We start from the raw sequence: 18524 nt of genomic DNA on the forward strand, positions 1-18524 counted from the left end.
AGTGGACCGCTGCCTAACCGGGCCCAGGGGAATGACCCACGTAAGTGGGAAACCCCTGGATTATCAAAAAAAAAAAAAAAAAAAACATGTAATAGTTATGGGATAATATAGAAACTATTAACACGTACTTTTACAAACAAAAAAAAAAACTATTAACACGTTTTGATGTCGAGTGTCTTGAGACATGAGGAATGGCCTTGTCGGCGCAAGTTCTAAGCCTGATGCAAGAGGTGGATGCTATGGGTAAATCTTATATGCTTACTAATATAACCCCAAGTGTTTAAAATAGCCTTAAATATCAAATTTGATGGATAAAGAAACAGATTATCTTCTAGATTAGGATAATTGATAACGTTCGGATTAACCAAAAATTAAACTGCGCATGATATGGATTAAATTGAGTAAATTGTTTATAAAAAATCTGTTTTCATAAGATATATTTATTTATCACAGAAAATCTTCTTTAATCTTCACGGAGGACACAGAACGGATTGTGAACACCATCAAGAAATGGATATAAGTTGTTGCGGCGATTACTCTGATGCTTCCCCGGTGGCGGAAATGGCAACGGAGAGCGAATGGTTCGCGTTGAGGCTTCTGTGCGTCGTCTTCTTCTTCTTCAGCTCTGTTTTATTATTGTGTTACTTCCTATACCCGAAACTGCCGAAGGCGGCAGCCGGAGATGAGGAATCCGGTGAGCCGCTTCCACCGGCGATGATACTCGGGAAGATAGGCGGCGGCGGGATCACGACGGATGTTTGCGTGATATGTTTGGAGGAGTTTAGGAGAAACGACGCCGTTAGGGTTTTGGTGACATGCAGGCACGTGTTTCACGTTCAATGTATAGATTCTTGGTGTCTGTATAAGTTGGCATGTCCGGTTTGCAGAGCTCCTTTCCGGGTATTTGGTGAATGGTAATTATTTTAGGAGCACCGAAGTTTAGGGTTTATGTTCTGTAAAAATGATGAGAGGTTTAATTTGTAAATATTTACTGTATATAGATAGATGTATTTATTTTAAAAAAAAATTAAAGCACTGATCAGTAAATTTTTTTTTTTTTTTAACACCAAATGCTTATATTAAAACTAAATGTCCAATGGACTAAGTCGGTTACAACTAGAGAGGTTCTCGATGTTAAACTGATAAGCAAAAATAACTAAGACATGACAAAAGATAGATGTAGCTAAGGAAAGAAGAGACCCGTAGAGAAGCTTCACTTGTAATCCTAAAGCCCGCGTTAAAAGAAACGCAAAGAAGTCGAATTCGACGTTGAAAAACCCAATCAATGGGTTTTGAGAACAAGAAGTCTGTGAACATCTGTACATAGCTGCTCCAGTGAGATGTCGACTCTGTGAAGATCAGTAAAGTCTAAATAGTAAATACTCACAGGCACAACGATGAAGACGAAACAAACAAATGAAAACACAACATATATATCAATATCATATATATATATATATATATATTTGAGTGATTTTGACCCTGTTTATAATAACTCGATATATAGCTTGGTTTGGTTGTTTGTATATCTAATCTTGTGCTTTGAGAAAATTTCTCCAGCTTTATAACAATATAGTTTAAGATTTCAATAGTGATTGGGAGTGGTGGAACCATATAGTCTCTTAAAAATATGACAAACTATTTTCTACCACCAAGTTGGGTTCGATAGCTTTCAATAAATTACTCGTTCCATCTTAGACTTAATATTTTCCGCCATTTATGTTAAAAAATGATGTGTAGCTCGTTTACTATCTACAAGTGACGTTTCCAGAAGTTGACATTGCAAATTCTTTAGTTTCAGTATTCATAACAAATATATAGTTAATTATATATGACTTTATAATGTTTCAAGAGTTTTTGGTAGTTGTTAATATTTCATTTGGTTGCGAACTGAGAAGCAGTCGAGGATGAAGACTCTCAACAAGCTTATGTTAGTCGCTTGCGCAACTTTCTCCATTATACATCTTGTTATGTCTCAAAATCAACAAGGTATTTTTGCTATCTTTCATTTATTCTTTTTTTTCCTTCAAATTTTAATGGATATATATGTATGTTTTAACCATAAAAGACTCAAATAACCACAACACTGAATGTAACTGACTCTTCTAATGGCTACGCCCCACCACGAGATGCAATTACCACCGCCGCCATACCGACTAATGCCAGTGAGCCTTTAACTATTATCTGGAGTTTGGAAACCTCCGATGATGAAACGTATGGTTACCTTTACTTCGCCGAGATCCAACAACTGCGGGCCAATGAAACTAGAGAATTTAAAATTGTGGCGAATGGTAGAGTTGACTACGATTCTTATAGTCCTATGAACTTTGAAGCAGACACTGTATTCAACCACGTATCGCTTAAATGTGAAGGAGCTGTATGTCGTTTACAGCTGCTCAGAACACCCAAGTCAACTCTTCCACCTCAAATGAATGCCATGGAGATTTTTAGCGCCATATATTTTCCACAATCAGAGACAAGTACAGATGATGGTATACATATAAGATCATGTAGTTTATGCAAATAGTATTCGATAAGTTCCTACACATGCTAACTTTTTTGTTTACTTTTATTAGTTATTGCCATAAAAAACATCCAATCTACTTATAATTTAAGTAGAACCAGCTGGCAGGGCGATCCATGCGTCCCAAAATAATTCTCGTGGATTGGTTTAAGCTGCAACGTTATGGATACCTCCACACCACCAAGAACCATAACACTGTAAGAACATTCAAATTAAACACTGTTTCTCAAATTAACATGTATCTTTCTTTTTTGCTAAACAATTAACATGTATCTTGATATTATATATGTGGTATATATCTTTTTTAAAAAAAAAAAATATGTGGTATATATCTCTAACCATGCAAACAGAGATCTGTCTGAAAGTGGATTAACTGGAATGATATCGCCTAGCATACAAAATCTAAGCCAGCTTCAAGAACTGTACGTAACTCCATGATTAAGATAATAAAAAAGTTTATTTAATTCAATGGGTTTACAGCTATTTCTTGATAAACTCTAGGGATTTATCGAATAATAATTTGACTGGAGAAATGCCCGAGTTTCTAGCCAAAATGACATCCTTATTGGTCATGTAAGGTATCTAATTTTTTTATACTTGTCATCATCATTAATTTCTAATTGTTTAATGCTCCACAGAAACTTAAGTGGAAACAATCTTAGAGGTTCTGTTCCTCAATCCCTTCACAATAGAAAAAAGGATGGATTAAAGCTATCGTAAGAATTTTTTTTTTCAGATTTATCTTCTTTTAATTATAATTTCCACTCTTTTCTTTGAAATTTATGTCTTAAATAATGTTTTCATTATATGCGATATACATATGGTAATTGTTTTATGGAGACGGAGACTACTTGGCTGTTGTCACTTCTATGCTATTTTTTCTCAAAATTATAAATAATGATTATATTTTTCTTAAAAATGTTAATATTTTCCTTTCAAAATGATTATATTTTTCTTATTTTTTTAAATATATAAATAACTTACTTACAATTTTTTTTTTCATATTTAGTGTTGATGCAAATATTAAGCAATGTGGGTCATGCAAACCAAGATCCTGGGTGGTGGTGATAGTTGTATCTGTTTCTTGTGTGGCCATTATCATAATCGTCTTGGTTCTCATCTTCTTTTTCAGAAATAGAAAGAGATCAAGTTGCAAAGGTAGTTAAGAGAAATAAATACATGCTCCATATCAGAAACATTAATCTCCAAAATGTTTTCTACAGTTACACGTCCATCCCTCGAAATGAAAAACAGAAGATTTACTTATTCAGAAGTCAAAGAAATGACTAATAACTTTCAAGTTGTTCTTGGTAAAGGAGGCTTTGGTGTTGTTTGTCATGGTTATCTAAATAATGAACACGTAGCAGTCAAAGTTCTATCTCAGTCATCAACTCAAGGCTATAACGAATTCAAAACTGAGGTGCAACATTACACTAAAATCCACTAAATTTGAGGGCAACCATGATTCATTTGTCTTTGAATCATACCCTTTTAAATCATTGATTGTTAGGTCGAACTACTGCTAAGAGTTCACCACGTAAATCTAGTAAGCCTCATTGGATACTGTGATGAAGGAAATGATTTGGCTCTCATATACGAGTACATGGGAAATGGAAATTTAAAAGAACATCTCTCAGGTAAATGAGTTACCTATTTCAAGCCAAAGGCTTTTAAACTTCCCAATGATTTTAAACCATGTGGTAAAATTTTGGCAGGAAAACGTAGAGGCTCTGTTTTGAATTGGTCGAATAGACTTAAAATAGCTACCGAGTTTGCATTAGGTTTGTATAAATTTTGTTAGTTCCTATTAACTACATTATTTTGAAAAAAATACCTAACATACAAAGGTTTTTGCATGTATTAGGAATTGAATATTTGCATATTGGATGTAAGTCGCCAATGGTCCATAGAGATGTGAAAACTACCAATATATTGTTAGGCGAAACTTTTGAAGCAAAACTTGCCGACTTTGGACTTTCCAGATCTTTTCTAGTGGGAGGTAACACTCATGTATCAACAAATGTTGCTGGCACTATTGGATATCTTGATCCCGAGTAAGTCTATGCACCATAGTTTTAAAAAGATGTCTACATCCTTGCTTGTTTGGTGAAAAAAAGTTCATATATTTTCAAGTACTTGTCTTGCAGATACTACCAAAAGAATTGGTTAACGGAGGAGAGTGATGTTTATAGCTTTGGGATAGTGTTACTGGAGATTATCACTGGCCAACCTGTGATTGAACAATCACGTGAAAAGCCTTACATAGTAGAATGAGCCAAGTCTATGCTCGCAAAGGGTGATATTGATAGTATTGTGGATCCGAATCTCCATCGAGGATATGACAAAAGTTCACCTTGGAAAGCTCTTGAATTAGCAATGTCATGCATCAACCCTTCTTCCACAGAGAGACCAAACATGACAAGGGTTGCTCATGAACTCAACGAGTGTTTGGAAATATATGAGAACTTAAGCAAAAGGAGCCAAGATGCAAATTCAACCAATTCCATGGGACATGGCACAAGTTTCATCAGTGATACTCCTTCAGCTCGTTAATCTTTTTATCTATATGTTTGAAAGATACTCTATACACAGGTTGTGTTTAAGTCTGTAAAGTACACTTAAATATCTTCCAGTGGATCGAGGAGAAAGAATCGAGAACATACTTGTAGTACAAGATTGCTTGCCTTCGCATAAAGTCTAATAGCTTTCTCTTTGTTATTGTTTTCAGAAAGTTGCAATGAATTTAGTATTTTTCATTCATACATGCGAAAGCTATTATAGACTTCCTTTATAAATTATAAGAAATGTCAAGAAGGTATATGTACTTACATTGGAAACTTTAACACGAGTACGTAGGTTAGTTGGTGCAGGCTCAGGTGGATGTCCAAAGATGTCGTCACCACTTATCGCTTCCATCTTAGCACTTGATATCGGTTTCTTTGCTCTCTAAGTCTGCCTTGGTTAGCAAGTTTACGCTCAGCTCTCATTGCTTGGAAACTTCTGTTAGTAAATATACCACTACTAGTCATGTCTTTCAACCAATGTTGAATCTGGACCAGGACCAAGCCCAATGAAACATTGATCTTTGACTCCCAAAATTTTTGGAGCTTTTTTATATAACCATAGCCCACAACTTATTATGGAAAAGTTAATAAGAATTCTTAAAAAAATGTTTATAATCCTCCAATTCACAGATCCCCGACCACGCTTTCTTACGGTAAATAAATGTCCTCTTAAAAGATCTTGAAACCAAGTGACCAAATTATGTAAGAACTGAAACAACTAGGTTTAAGAGATATATATCAGTTCAGATTTTGGTATTTATGTTTGCACTTAAGTTTTAATCAGAACAAGCTTAATCAAAGGAAGATGAAACTAATAATATAATTCGAAACCTCATTAGAGTTTAGATATTGTAAGATGCCAAAAAAAATAAAGTTTAGATATTGTAAAAAGACCAAAGGCACAAAGCCAGTACTACAAAAGACCACACACACATTAAACAGTGCAACACAAAGTCCACCAAAACAACGAGCATGCTTAAAAGAGGTCAGCCAAAGCATCTAGAAACCCAGGTCCTCGCCTGTGTCAGAATAGTCACTTGCAGCTGAGTAATTACCGTAATACTCCTCTGACATTTCATCGACATCAGAGACGCAATAAGGGTAGTCATCAACCGGGTCATTAGGGCGTCTCAAAACTTTGATCCTCTCGTAACCGCCTCTCCATATCCCCAACAATGTCAACATTGATGCACTGGCGTAGATCAAGATATTCCAGGTTAGGACACCTGTCAAGAATGGCGTTTAAGCCGACGTTTGTTAACCTGTTCCCGAAAAGCTGGAGACGAGTGAGTCCGGGCAGTGTTTCAGCGATTGCTAGAGCAACATCGTCACAGTTTTCCCCAAATGTCATCTGATTTGGACAAGAAGACGGGACAATAGATTCAAGAGGCTCTCCTGATAATGAGCAGTATGAAACCTCGAGGACTTCAAGCAAAGGAAGTTTCGCAATGACTTCTATAAGTCCCTCGTTTTCTATTAGATAGCACATTGCGAGTTTAAGGCTTCTCAGCTTACTTGAACTGCAAATTAGCTATGTATAAAACGTTAGAAAAACATAATCAAAAACATATTTTGGATGTTTTCTTTTCAAAAATGGATAGGGCAGAGGACTAACTAACAGTCACAAATATGTTCATTGTCATTCAACCCAGGGCCGACCCTAAAATTTTGGGAGCTAGAGACATTTAGTAAAGTTTGATAAAAAAAAATTATTTTCACATTTTTGGTGGCTTATAGCTATATATTTTTTTTTGCTAAAAAAAAGCTATATAATTTTCTTCAAAACTTGGGGGCCTAGAAGAATGTTTCACTTGGCTATGTCTATTGATCCAGCAGATTTAAAGAGACTACATACTGTTTAAAACAGTAACACAATATCCTCCAATAACAACCATAGTTTCACAAGCTAGAATGATCTTCCTTTACGACCAAGATCTGTTCACTAAACCTAGATTTTGCTAGCAACCAAGAGAGAGAGAGGGACGAAACCTATCGGCGATGTAATTGAGGAGATCGTGAGTAGCGAAGTGCCAAATCTCGATCTCAACCAACCCGCCCTGGCTACGATCAACAGCGTGGCGGCAAATCTTCTCCAACTCGTGACTGCTACCTCCCATGTGTCCCACGTTACGCATGTCAATCTTACTCCACGTCAAGGGTTCTTTACAGATTCGACGCCACGATCTGCACACTTTCTGCGCGCTTTCCAGTATCTCCATCACGCCGAGTCGGATCAGGATCGATGACGTCAGCTCGGGCGGAAGCTCCAGCCAGTTTGGATATTCTTGTCCTTGATTCATCGCTGTCGGGAGCGCAATACCTAAATGATCAAAGACAGAGCAAAAGCAGTTACGAGATTCTCCCTTCAAGTAACACTAGGAATTTTCCCGGCGCTACCCCGGCTTATTTTCCATATATTTTAATTAAATTTAAATTACTTTATAATTTATATCTGAATATTTTTGTACTTAGACTGATTACAATATATACTATAATAAGTTCACATTATTGATTGCTACATTTTAATTAATTTACTAATGTCCGAAACCTTTAACAACATAACATGGTGTTAGATTTATATGAGCTACCGAACTTCTAATGTCAAACCAAAATAATCTACCGGTAATGTTCTTTACATTGGAGTATATGGATGTTAAAATGGGAAAACCCACCCCATTTAAGACACATCCCATGTTGTCAAAAAAAAAAAAAATTTTAGACTCACCCCATTCAAAAGCTATGCCGTTAGATTAATTTTAAAATAAATCTATTAGAATTTTTCATTTAGACCCTCAAATATTACATTGACTCATTTAAACTTGTTTTGACCAATTTAAAATGATATATGATCTTCTGTTTTTAATATTTATTTTTAATGTAAGACTATTTGAAAGAAAAAACACTTTTTAAAAATATTATAAAAATATTTAAAGATTGATTATGGAAAATGAGGTTTTAGTTGTTTTTTTTCAAAAAACGCAAAGTCGATTTTTTCGGCAAACCCGTAAAATTAAAATTTTCCTCTAAACCGCAAATCGGATTTCCATCTAAAACAGCAAATTAGATTTTTCCTCTAAAACCACAAATTGTATTTTCTCGATAAAATAAAAAAAAATTGAAATTTACTGCCAAAATAAAAAAAATTGTTTTTTCCCGTCACAGCCGCAAGAGCAAAAGTTTTCGCCAAAATCACAAAATTAAAATTTTTGCCAAAGCCGTGAACTTGAATCTTCCCGCCAAAATCGTAAACACAAAATTTCCAGCCCGCTAAAACAACAAATTCTTTTTTCCGCCAGAACCACAAAATCGAATAGTTTGGCCAAAGCCGAGAAAATCAAAATTTTCAGTCAAAACCACGAAATCAATTTTTCCACCACAAAAAGCAAACTTCCAGCCAAAACCGGAAATCAAATTTTCCTGCGATTACCATGGATTTTGTATGGAATACGATTCGATATAACAACGAACTGCAAAACACTAATGTGATCTCAAAGGATAGCAATGAACTGCTTCATTTACTTGTAGCATAAGCAAAGCTCGCAGTAATTGTCCATGTCATTGACATGGCATCTTTCCGGTGGCTCGAGCTTCCGCAGGTTCCTTTGGCAAAGGCTAGTAATAGCAGCTCTTGTTTCTTGGTACGTCGTCATGTAAACCGGGAGTCTCGCAACAACAATACCATGAAGCGAAGTTTTAATTCGCCTCCAGCATTCGTCTAATTTAGTTGGGGACTCCCTCCAACCAAGCATGTATATGTAGGCATGACTGACAACTCGCTCACCTCTGCACAACATGATTACACCATCTGCGTAAGAACCACCTGCTGAGACGCGTAAATGGTGCATGCCATTGATTGTGTTGTTGCGAAAATATTCATGAATTCCTTGCACGTAGTGTGCCTGGATGTTACCGCTAGCAAGACATCGATCCATAAGATCACGGAAACGGTTGATAAAAGCCAATCAGGAAAATGTATGCGTCTGGAGATCCAGGTCCTTGTATATATGTGAGTCTCCTGCTGCCAACCCCAGAACCGGCGTCGACGCCATTGCGTAACGTAAGTCGGTTTCAGAGGACTTCACGAGCTGTGCAAGTAACATTTATATCTCTTGGTAGAAGCTCGTTGCGAGACAGTTGTCGAACGTCCGACATGTTTTTTACTATAAAAAAAATCTGTTTATTTGACTATTCATTTTAATGTTTGTTTTAGTTTAACTATATTAATAGTTAGAATTAGTTTTTAAAAATTGCTGATGAGTTTAATGAAGTTATAAGTAATAAGTTGTGAAGTTTAATCCATTTAACTGGAAATATAATTAAATCAGATAAACTACATAAAAATTTAATAGTGGTCATTACTATTTAAAATTATACATATTTGTTTAAACAAACCACTTTTATATGTATAATATATATATAGACCAAATGTGGTAGTCAATTTTAAATAATATATATATACATGCTTTTATAAAAAAATAAACAAACTAAAATTAATTAAAAATTTGTTTTATTTCTTTTTCAATATTTCCCTACGGGCGGGAAGTTAATAATAAAAACTGTTTTACAAAAATTTATATTAATTTTATGAAGCATTTAAAAATCATGGTGGATTGAAAACTATATTTTATAATTCTGAGATCACATTATTAGGGCATCATTAGTGGTAAAATAGCAAGTAGAGTACCTCACTAATATTTTTATTATTATTTTTGTACATAATTTAGTTATTAATAATTTTAAAAATTAAAATAAAAAAACCTGCAAAATGATACCACATGTATTCACCGATTCTTTAGAAATGTATGAAAGCTCTTCCCACAGGTACCACTCTTGCTCTCTTTTTTTTTATCCTTTCTCTTTCTTCTTTTTGAGCTTTTAATATTTTTAAATTTGTTAGAGACTGATGAATTTCAACCGGTGCGAGTGCCCTTGTTTTTAATAAACATTTTTTGTTTGGAATTAAAATGACAATATCCTTCATTATTCTATTTTTTCAGAGAAAACAAAATTAGCAAAAAACAATTCAGAATAATATGATAAGATATATATATATATATATCTTCTTATTATTCTTAGTTCAATTTGACATAATAAAAGAAAATATTAACTTTAAATAGATAATAAGTGAAATTTCATGTTTACCACATTCATGGTACCATTATTGATCTTTACCATCACTAAGGGGGCATTTTTAAAAATATATTTTCAATAAGTGGCAAAAGACTTTTATATCTTTGTTCATTTTTGGATAAATTATCAGGTAGTTTATATAATTTTAAATAATTTAGGGAAATAGTATTCATATAATTCATTTTGGATAGTTCAGTTTATAAATAATAAGTTTATGATATTTGTTACTGTAAAACTAAGTTTATTTAATATTTTAGATTTGTAAATTATATTTCAAATTGAGATACTTATTGATTTTGGTTTGGTTCTCGTTTGTCTTTGATATTTTAGTTTCAGAAAAATATAGAATACCTGATATATAGAAATATACCTGATTTATGAAATTTGATTTAGTTTCGATTTAATTTTTTTTTTGGTAAGGTTCGATTCTTCAGTTACGGGTAAACACATGGCTAATTTCATGTGTGCAGAGCTTTGTAGTACTGGTTAACGGCATATCGATTTTAATGTTTGATCTCAAACCTCTCGTCATTCTATTTATTTATAAATTAAAATTGAGATACAATTATTGACCATATATTAACTTAGAAAAATAAATTGGCGGATGAATCAAATATATTTTTCATTTGCTAGATTTATTCCCATCAGTCCTCGTCCTTTTCTTCTTGAAGGGTAAATGTTTATTATCACTAACTCTTTGATACAACTGAAAAAGATCCAAACATTTTTAATGTTTTTTTGTTTGTAAATTTTAGATTTTTTTTAATATGGTTTTAATTTTGTGGTGGTTGGTATTTACAGGGAAGTGTGACCCAGAAGTCTAAGTTTCAAGTCGAAGAAAAAACTGGTTTTGGTTGCTCTTGTTGGGTAAAGTTCTTTTGATTCCTACATGCTTACTTATAACATGTGATTAATTATGAGAGAATATCTATGTGAAACAGAGTTACTCAGGATTAGTAATAGTTTGTATTCTAAGTTCTTGGTCACGCACATAACATCTAAGTTGTCATGTGAAGGCAATGCTTCTCCTTTGAGAAGTTAATCAAATCTCACTTGAAGTAACAAAGTAAGCATGAATAAGATCTGTGCATAAACTTGAAGTAAGTTCTGAACCTACTTTCTTAATCTGAACCGAAGGAAAACATAACCAGCCATATCACTCATCTTCTTCATCCTCCCATACGTACTTCTCATGTAAAAACTGACCCATATATTATTCTTAACATGTCTTGCAAAAATACAATTTTTGACAGGGTCAAACATAAGCAATATCATTTTTAACGTGACTACTAAACTTCCACTTGCTTTCAAGCCATGGAGACAAAATTTTCATCAGTTCCCGCTGAAATGGCTTCTCCATGAGCTTATGTTCTTGGGGCTTCTCAAGTTTCTGTTGTAACCCACACAAATAGGGAAACATAAGCTCAAATTTTTGTAGCCAAATCACAGATAAAAGAAAGGGCAAGGATAGTGACATCACCCTTATGCTTGAAAAGACTGGACTTCAATCGCTAATCAACAAAGGAAAAGAGTAGGCAAGAATAATGAAGTAAGCTTGTGCAGCTTGCTTACCTTAGTTGATTGAATCTCTTCCTAATGTTCTCCTATGATGCATTTATGAGTTTCGATCCACTCTGCCTTTGGTGCGTTTGAATTCATACCACACAAATCTGGCTTCAAGAGATTGTATATTTCCAAAAGCAAGCTTTGCAAAATCATGTTTCTGTTTTCTGATTTTAGCTTCCCCTGATTTACATTCATCTGCATCTCCAGCGTTGCAACTTTCTATCTGCACAACAAAGGTTAAAAAAAATACAATTGTTACTATCGCTTACATGAGTCTGATATTCAATAAGATAAGCAAATACAAAGTTAGATACTTGCACATACATTTTGATATAGAACGAAGATATGAAACTAAGCTTTGAATTCATCTAACTCATCCCAAGTTTGTCCTGAAGATTTTCCGTAATAAGAAACAGAAACACATGTTTCATGAGCAGAATTCGATCTTATCAGTAGCACAAAGAATCAACAATGGCTGGATCTAACCTAATTCCGATTTGAAGATAGAAAGCTGTTTTTTTCCTTCAATCCAATCAACCGAATGTGATCATCATTCTCAAGCACCCTCATAATCTCCAAGGTTTCAGTTTTGATTTCTTTCTGAATAATCAACGACCCCTTTTCAAATCAGAGAATAGAACCCTCGTATTAGCCATACCAAAAGCAATCAGTATGAGTTATAAGAAAAGATGAGTTCAAGGAGAGGGACCTAACACATATTTATACTGAAACCACACCTGCTCTCAGATCCAACCAACGCTTTGGAGACACATCGTGGAGGCATGAATCAATGAGATTAATCAAGAAGTAATTAATCAGATCGTTAAAATCGAGAGAAGAATCGCTAAGGTCACCTCCTCGCCGTCACACGCATAGCAGAGATGAACTTCGTTTCTTCAATCGAGCGGACCCCATCAACCCGGGCCGGAAGCGTGGACAAATTCGAAGCCCAAAACGCAATAAACACCAAAAGCCCAACAGGAATGTGAATAAATGAAACGCAGCGGTTTGTGTGGCCTGGACACGTGGTAGCGCGAGGAAGGCCAAGTTTCCTAGCTGGATGCTGAGCTGGATGGTCTAGGAGGGATTCAAACCCTTCTTTATATATAAAGAGATATATATATATATATATATCTATATAGATAGATGTATAAGCATTATAAAGAAAGCTTCGGTGCAACTGTGCAAGAGTAAGTTTTGAAAATATTCTTTTAAGCTCTTTTGCATCTAGATATATTTCTTTTGGGATATAATCACTATACTCTATGATTAACCTAAAAAGCAGATTAAAAAGGTTGTGCTGTTCAAAATTTTCTAGGAAAGGTTGGTGATTAATTACCAAATGAAGAAAAAAAAAGATAAGGAAGAGGAAATTTAAGAGTCTGTATATACGAAACCAACTAAATTAAATCCCTAAGCTAAAAAAATGATTGGTTTTCTGGTCTCTGAGATTCTCAATATCAGCGGAACCATTTCAGCTAGTAGATACTTAAAACCCTCCACATTTGAACACCTCGCAAACTCTTCTCATCTTTGAAAACACCAAAAAAAGATTTAAAAGCATAAATTGTTTTTCGTCATACATATTTTCTATTTGTTTTGGTTGGTATCTCTCACTAGCTCATCTCATGTACCACAATATTAATGACCATATCACTAACCCGTCGACTTATCGTCTTCACCTTGTTGTTACTCATCAAAGATGTACTATTGTCATCTCTTCCTATTCACTTCTCAGTCTTCAAAAAACCTTTACTACTCTGTCATAAAACCTTGTTCCTTGATTTAAGAATGCATGAACCTCTTTCGATTCTCTCAGATTTTTTTCTTTATTTATCCCACAGTTTTCTTGCTTCTCAGTGAGTATTTAAAGTTTAATGTCTCATTGTATGTGATTTTAAGTTTAATCTGGAATTACATATTCAGGAATTTTAAAATTCTGTGTCTGTGTGTTGATATGATTGGCACTACTCAAAAGTTCAAAAATATAAACGAAAATAAAAAATGCGATGAAATTTATAAATGATAATCTTTTAATTCATTGAAATCCTATGAAATAATTCCCTCATAGAATTATTTATTAATTTTAAATCATTAAATTAGTTTATATTTAAATTATATAGAAATAACAATATATTTTTTGTTTTAGAAATTCTTATTGTATTAAAATTATAGATATGCTCTAACAATTTTCACCAATAAAGTTACCAATTTGCCATGGTAATTTGTTGACCATAACTTTACAATAATGACTAAAAAGTTTCTATCTAATCTATTAAAAGGGGAGTACATTTTATACTTGGCCCTAAGTTTTCCACAAAAATTACTTTCTCATGCCACTGATATTAAACACAGAGTTTTGCATTTAAATTAAACTGGCACACAAGATTGCTTTAATAAATTAGATTTACAAAACCATCACTAAACCACTTAATCCTCGGTTGCTACATATAGTTATGTACAATGAATAAAACACAACATTTTGCCTTATTACTAAAAACATAACGTTTAACTTTAATATATGCTGGTTGTGATAATACTTTCCTTCCTCCTCGTGTACATCATAATTCCATTGTTATAACAGCTCCTGTTTTTTCAGTCTGGAGAACCAAAACCAGCATATTATATAGATACAATTTGATGTACTTGATTAAGCTTGAAAATTTTATTCTTTCGATCATAATTTATTTTATGATTTATATATATTAAAAAATTCAACATCAGAGCAATTCAAAAATACCAGTATAAATTATTTTGTTCAAAATCCAGACTAATCATTTATTAGTTTCCTAGAATAAATGACATTCCAAAATCTATTCCTATATTTAAGCAAATCTTCTTAACAATCACAATATCAAATCATTCACGTAACTAGCAGAAGATTTGTTTTTGGTTTATACTTTTGCAAATCACATTTAAATCAAATCATTTAAAAGGTCCACATTTTTTTGTTAAATATAATCACCATTTTTAAAATGATAACAAACTGGCCCAATTAAAAATATCATATTGGGTTTGCTAAATTTAATTACCAGAATCATGTATTTTTGGTTTTTTTGGTACATTTTCATTAGTTTAGATTATTACTATTTAATTATTACTTTAAAATATACTTTAGATCACAAAAGTTATAGTATAATTTAATAAAACACCCACAATTGGCAAACTTGATACTCAAATATTTTTAATAATGTTTGGTGAAATAGAAAAGTTGTTCCAAAACCTATACATCATCATAATTTCTACTTGGACACTAAACAAACTAAACAAAATACATCAATCTCAAAACTCTATAATTATGAAACTGTAACATGAATTTTTAACATATAATCATGTAGAACATACGTCCAAAATCTAAGTGACTACCAATTTACCAGTCAAATATGTAAATTAGTCAAAACACTCTTTTCATGAACATTAAATGTCTATAAACAATGTACCATCCTTCCATATATCTCCTTATATATATATATATATATATATATATATATATATCTATATTGGGGACCCGGATGGTTTCATTTCGACACCTACCAAATATAAGACACTCAAGGTCTAGGACCACATAGAAAAGAATTCTGATTTCGCTAAGGAGCTAGAGATGGAGACTGAGAAGGAAAACAAACCGAAGGAATTTGTAATTGAAAATAAGTTAGACAAAAAGTGGTGGAATATTTCTGCGGAAGGTTGAGTATGGAGGAGTTGAAGCAGAGGAACCAAGTGTTTGTACATTTGTCTTTTAGCTTATGTAGTAAGGATTTACAATGGTTAGGAAAAGACGGTGTGGCTCATCTTCTGATCCTGCGAGACGTGGACATTGTGATGATGGCAAAGATGAATCATGTTAATAAACTTGATTTAATGTTTTCATATTTTAATTACTGTTGTTGTCTTTATATATTTAGTTATAGGATTGGTGATATGAAATTCCAAAAAAGATTGGTAATTTGTATCATGAATTATATAATTAAAGTAAATTATTAAGCGAATATTGAAACTTATCGATAATATTTTGTGTTACAAGATATCATTTTTATATGTTTATTAAATAATTTAATTTTTTTTATAGGGTTCTCTAGATTAAATTATATTTTCGATTCGCCTTTTTCTGCAAGTACGAACACAAGTTTTTAATTTTATATTATGATGTTCCGTGAACTCAGGATATTGTAGTTGACCAATGTTTTGCCTGCATGCCAAATGCTTATGCAAGTTCACTACTAGAGCATTAGATCTCCTTTCATTTAGTAGTGTGTTATTTTGGTAAATTACAACAATGAGAGAATGCAAAGGAAGAGGGATTTAGACTATTATTCTGTAATGATAGAATGTTTGTAAAATGATCTATTTGTTGTTTCTGTATTGAACAACGAGTAATCTAACAGTGACTGATCAGCAAAAGAAGTGCTTTTTGGTTGTATGGTTTAAAAGTTTGAGTCATGCTCGTACATTAATCATGTATGCATACATGCATCTTATTTATATGTAGCATTATATATGTGAAAATATTCTTTTAAGCTCTTTTGCATCTAGATATATTCCTTTTGGGATATAGAAATAATTTTACTCTATAATTAACCTAAAAAGCAGATTAAAAAGGTTGTGCTGTTCAAAATTTTCTAGGAAAGGTTGGTGGCTAGTTACCAAATAAAGAAAAAAAGATAAGGAAGAGGAAATTAAAGATTCTATATATACGAAACCAACTAAAATAAATCCCTAAGATAAAAAAAAAGGATTAGTTTTCTGGTCTGTGAGATTTTTAATATCAGCGGAAAAATTTCAGCTAGTAGATACTTAAAACCTCCACATTTTAACAGTTCGCAAACTCTTCTCATCTTTGAAACACCAAAAAAGATTTAAACGCATAAATATTTTTTTCGTCATAGACGTTTTCTATTTGTTTTGGTTGGTATCTCTCACTAGCTCATCTCCTGGACCACAATATCAATGACCCTATCACTAACCCGTCGACTCATCGTCTTCATATTGTTCTTACTTATCAAAGATGTACTATTGTCATCTCTTCCTATTCACTTCTCAATCTTCAACAAACCAGTACTTCTCTGTCATAAAACCTTGTTCCTTAATTTAAGAATGCATGAACCTCTTTTGATTCCCTCAGATTTTTTTTCTTTATTTGTCCCACAGTTTTCTTGCTTCTTAGTGAGTATTTAAATTTTATCGTCTCACTGTATGTGATTTTATGTTTAATCTGGAATTACATATTCATGATTTTTAAAATTCTGTGTATGTGTGTTGATTTGATTGGCACCACTCAAAAGTTCAAAAATATAAACGAAAATAAAAAATGCGATGAAATTTATAAATGATAATCTTTAATTCATTCAAATCCTACGAAATAATTCTCTCACAGATTTATTTATTAATTTTAAATCATAAATCAGTTGATATTTAAATTAAATAGAAATAACAATATATATTTTGAGTTTGACAAATTCTCATTGTATTAAAATTGTAAATATGCTCTTACAATTTTCACCAATTGAATTACCAATTTTCCATGGTAATTTATTGACTCTAACTTTACAATAATGACTAAAGAGTTTCTATATATATTAAAGTGACTGCCAGTTTACCAGTCAAATATGTAAATTAGTCAAAATACTCTTTTCATGAATATTAAATGTCTAAAAACAATGTACCATCCTTCCATATATCTCCTTTTACCTATATATATATGTATTGGGGACCCGGATGGTTTCATTTCGACACCTACCAAAAATAAAACACTCAGGATCTAGGACCCCGTGGAAAAGAATTATGATCTCGCTAAGGAGCTAGAGATGGAGAATGAGAAGGAAAACAAACTGAAGGAATTTGTAATTGAAAATAAGTTAGACAAAAAGTGGTGGAATATTCCTGTGGAAGGCTTGAGTATCGAGGAGTTAAAGCAGAGGCACCAAGCGTTTGAACATTTGTCTTCTAGCTTATGCGGTAAGGATTCACACTGGTTGGGAAAAGACGGTGGTGGTTCATCTTCTGACCCTCCGAGACGTGGACATTGTGATGATGGCAAACTGAACCATGTGAATAAACTTGATTTAATGTTTTCATATTTTAATTAATGTTGTTGTCTATATATATTTAGTTATAGGATTGGTGATATGAGATTCCAAAAAAAGATTGGTAATTTGTATCATGAATTATATAATTAAAGTAAACTATTAAGCCAATGTTGAAACTTATCCATAATATTTTGTGTTACAAGATATAAATTTTATATATTTATTAAATATTTAAGTTTTTTATAAGGTTCTCTAAATTAAATTATATTTTGGATTTGCCTTTTTCTGCAAGTACGGACACAAGTTTTTAATTTTATGTTATGATGTTCCATGAACTCAGGAGAGCGTAGTTGACCAATGTTTTTCTTGCATGCCAAATGCTTATACAAGTTCACTAGTAGAGCATTACATATCCTTTTATTTAGTAATGTATTATTTTGGTAAATTACAACAATGAGAGAATGCAATGGAAGGGGGATTTAGACTATTATTCTATAATGATATAATATTCGTAAAATGATTTATTTGCTGTTTGTATTTTTAACAACGACAAGTATAACAGCGACTGATCAGCAAAGGAAGTGCTCTGTGGTTGTATAGTTTAAAAGTTTGAGTCCTGCTCGTACATTAGCCATTTATGCATAATGCATCTTATTTATATGTGGCATTACATATTGGGTATTTTTTAGAATTCTATGACCTCTTTACAAAACT

At 32.8% G+C, this 18524-nt stretch overlaps 2 pseudogenes; one reads left to right on the forward strand and one right to left on the reverse strand.

Annotated features, from left to right (window-relative positions):
- The first annotated feature begins 510 nt into the window (after nucleotides 1-510).
- Nucleotides 511-5187, forward strand: LOC106308572 (annotated as a pseudogene).
- Nucleotides 5188-6074: 887 nt separating this feature from the next.
- On the reverse strand, nucleotides 6075-7438 carry LOC106310528 (annotated as a pseudogene).
- Nucleotides 7439-18524: the final 11086 nt, after the last annotated feature.

This window comes from Brassica oleracea, chromosome C8, assembly GCF_000695525.1.
Source record: "Brassica oleracea var. oleracea cultivar TO1000 chromosome C8, BOL, whole genome shotgun sequence".
NCBI lineage: Eukaryota > Viridiplantae > Streptophyta > Magnoliopsida > Brassicales > Brassicaceae > Brassica > Brassica oleracea.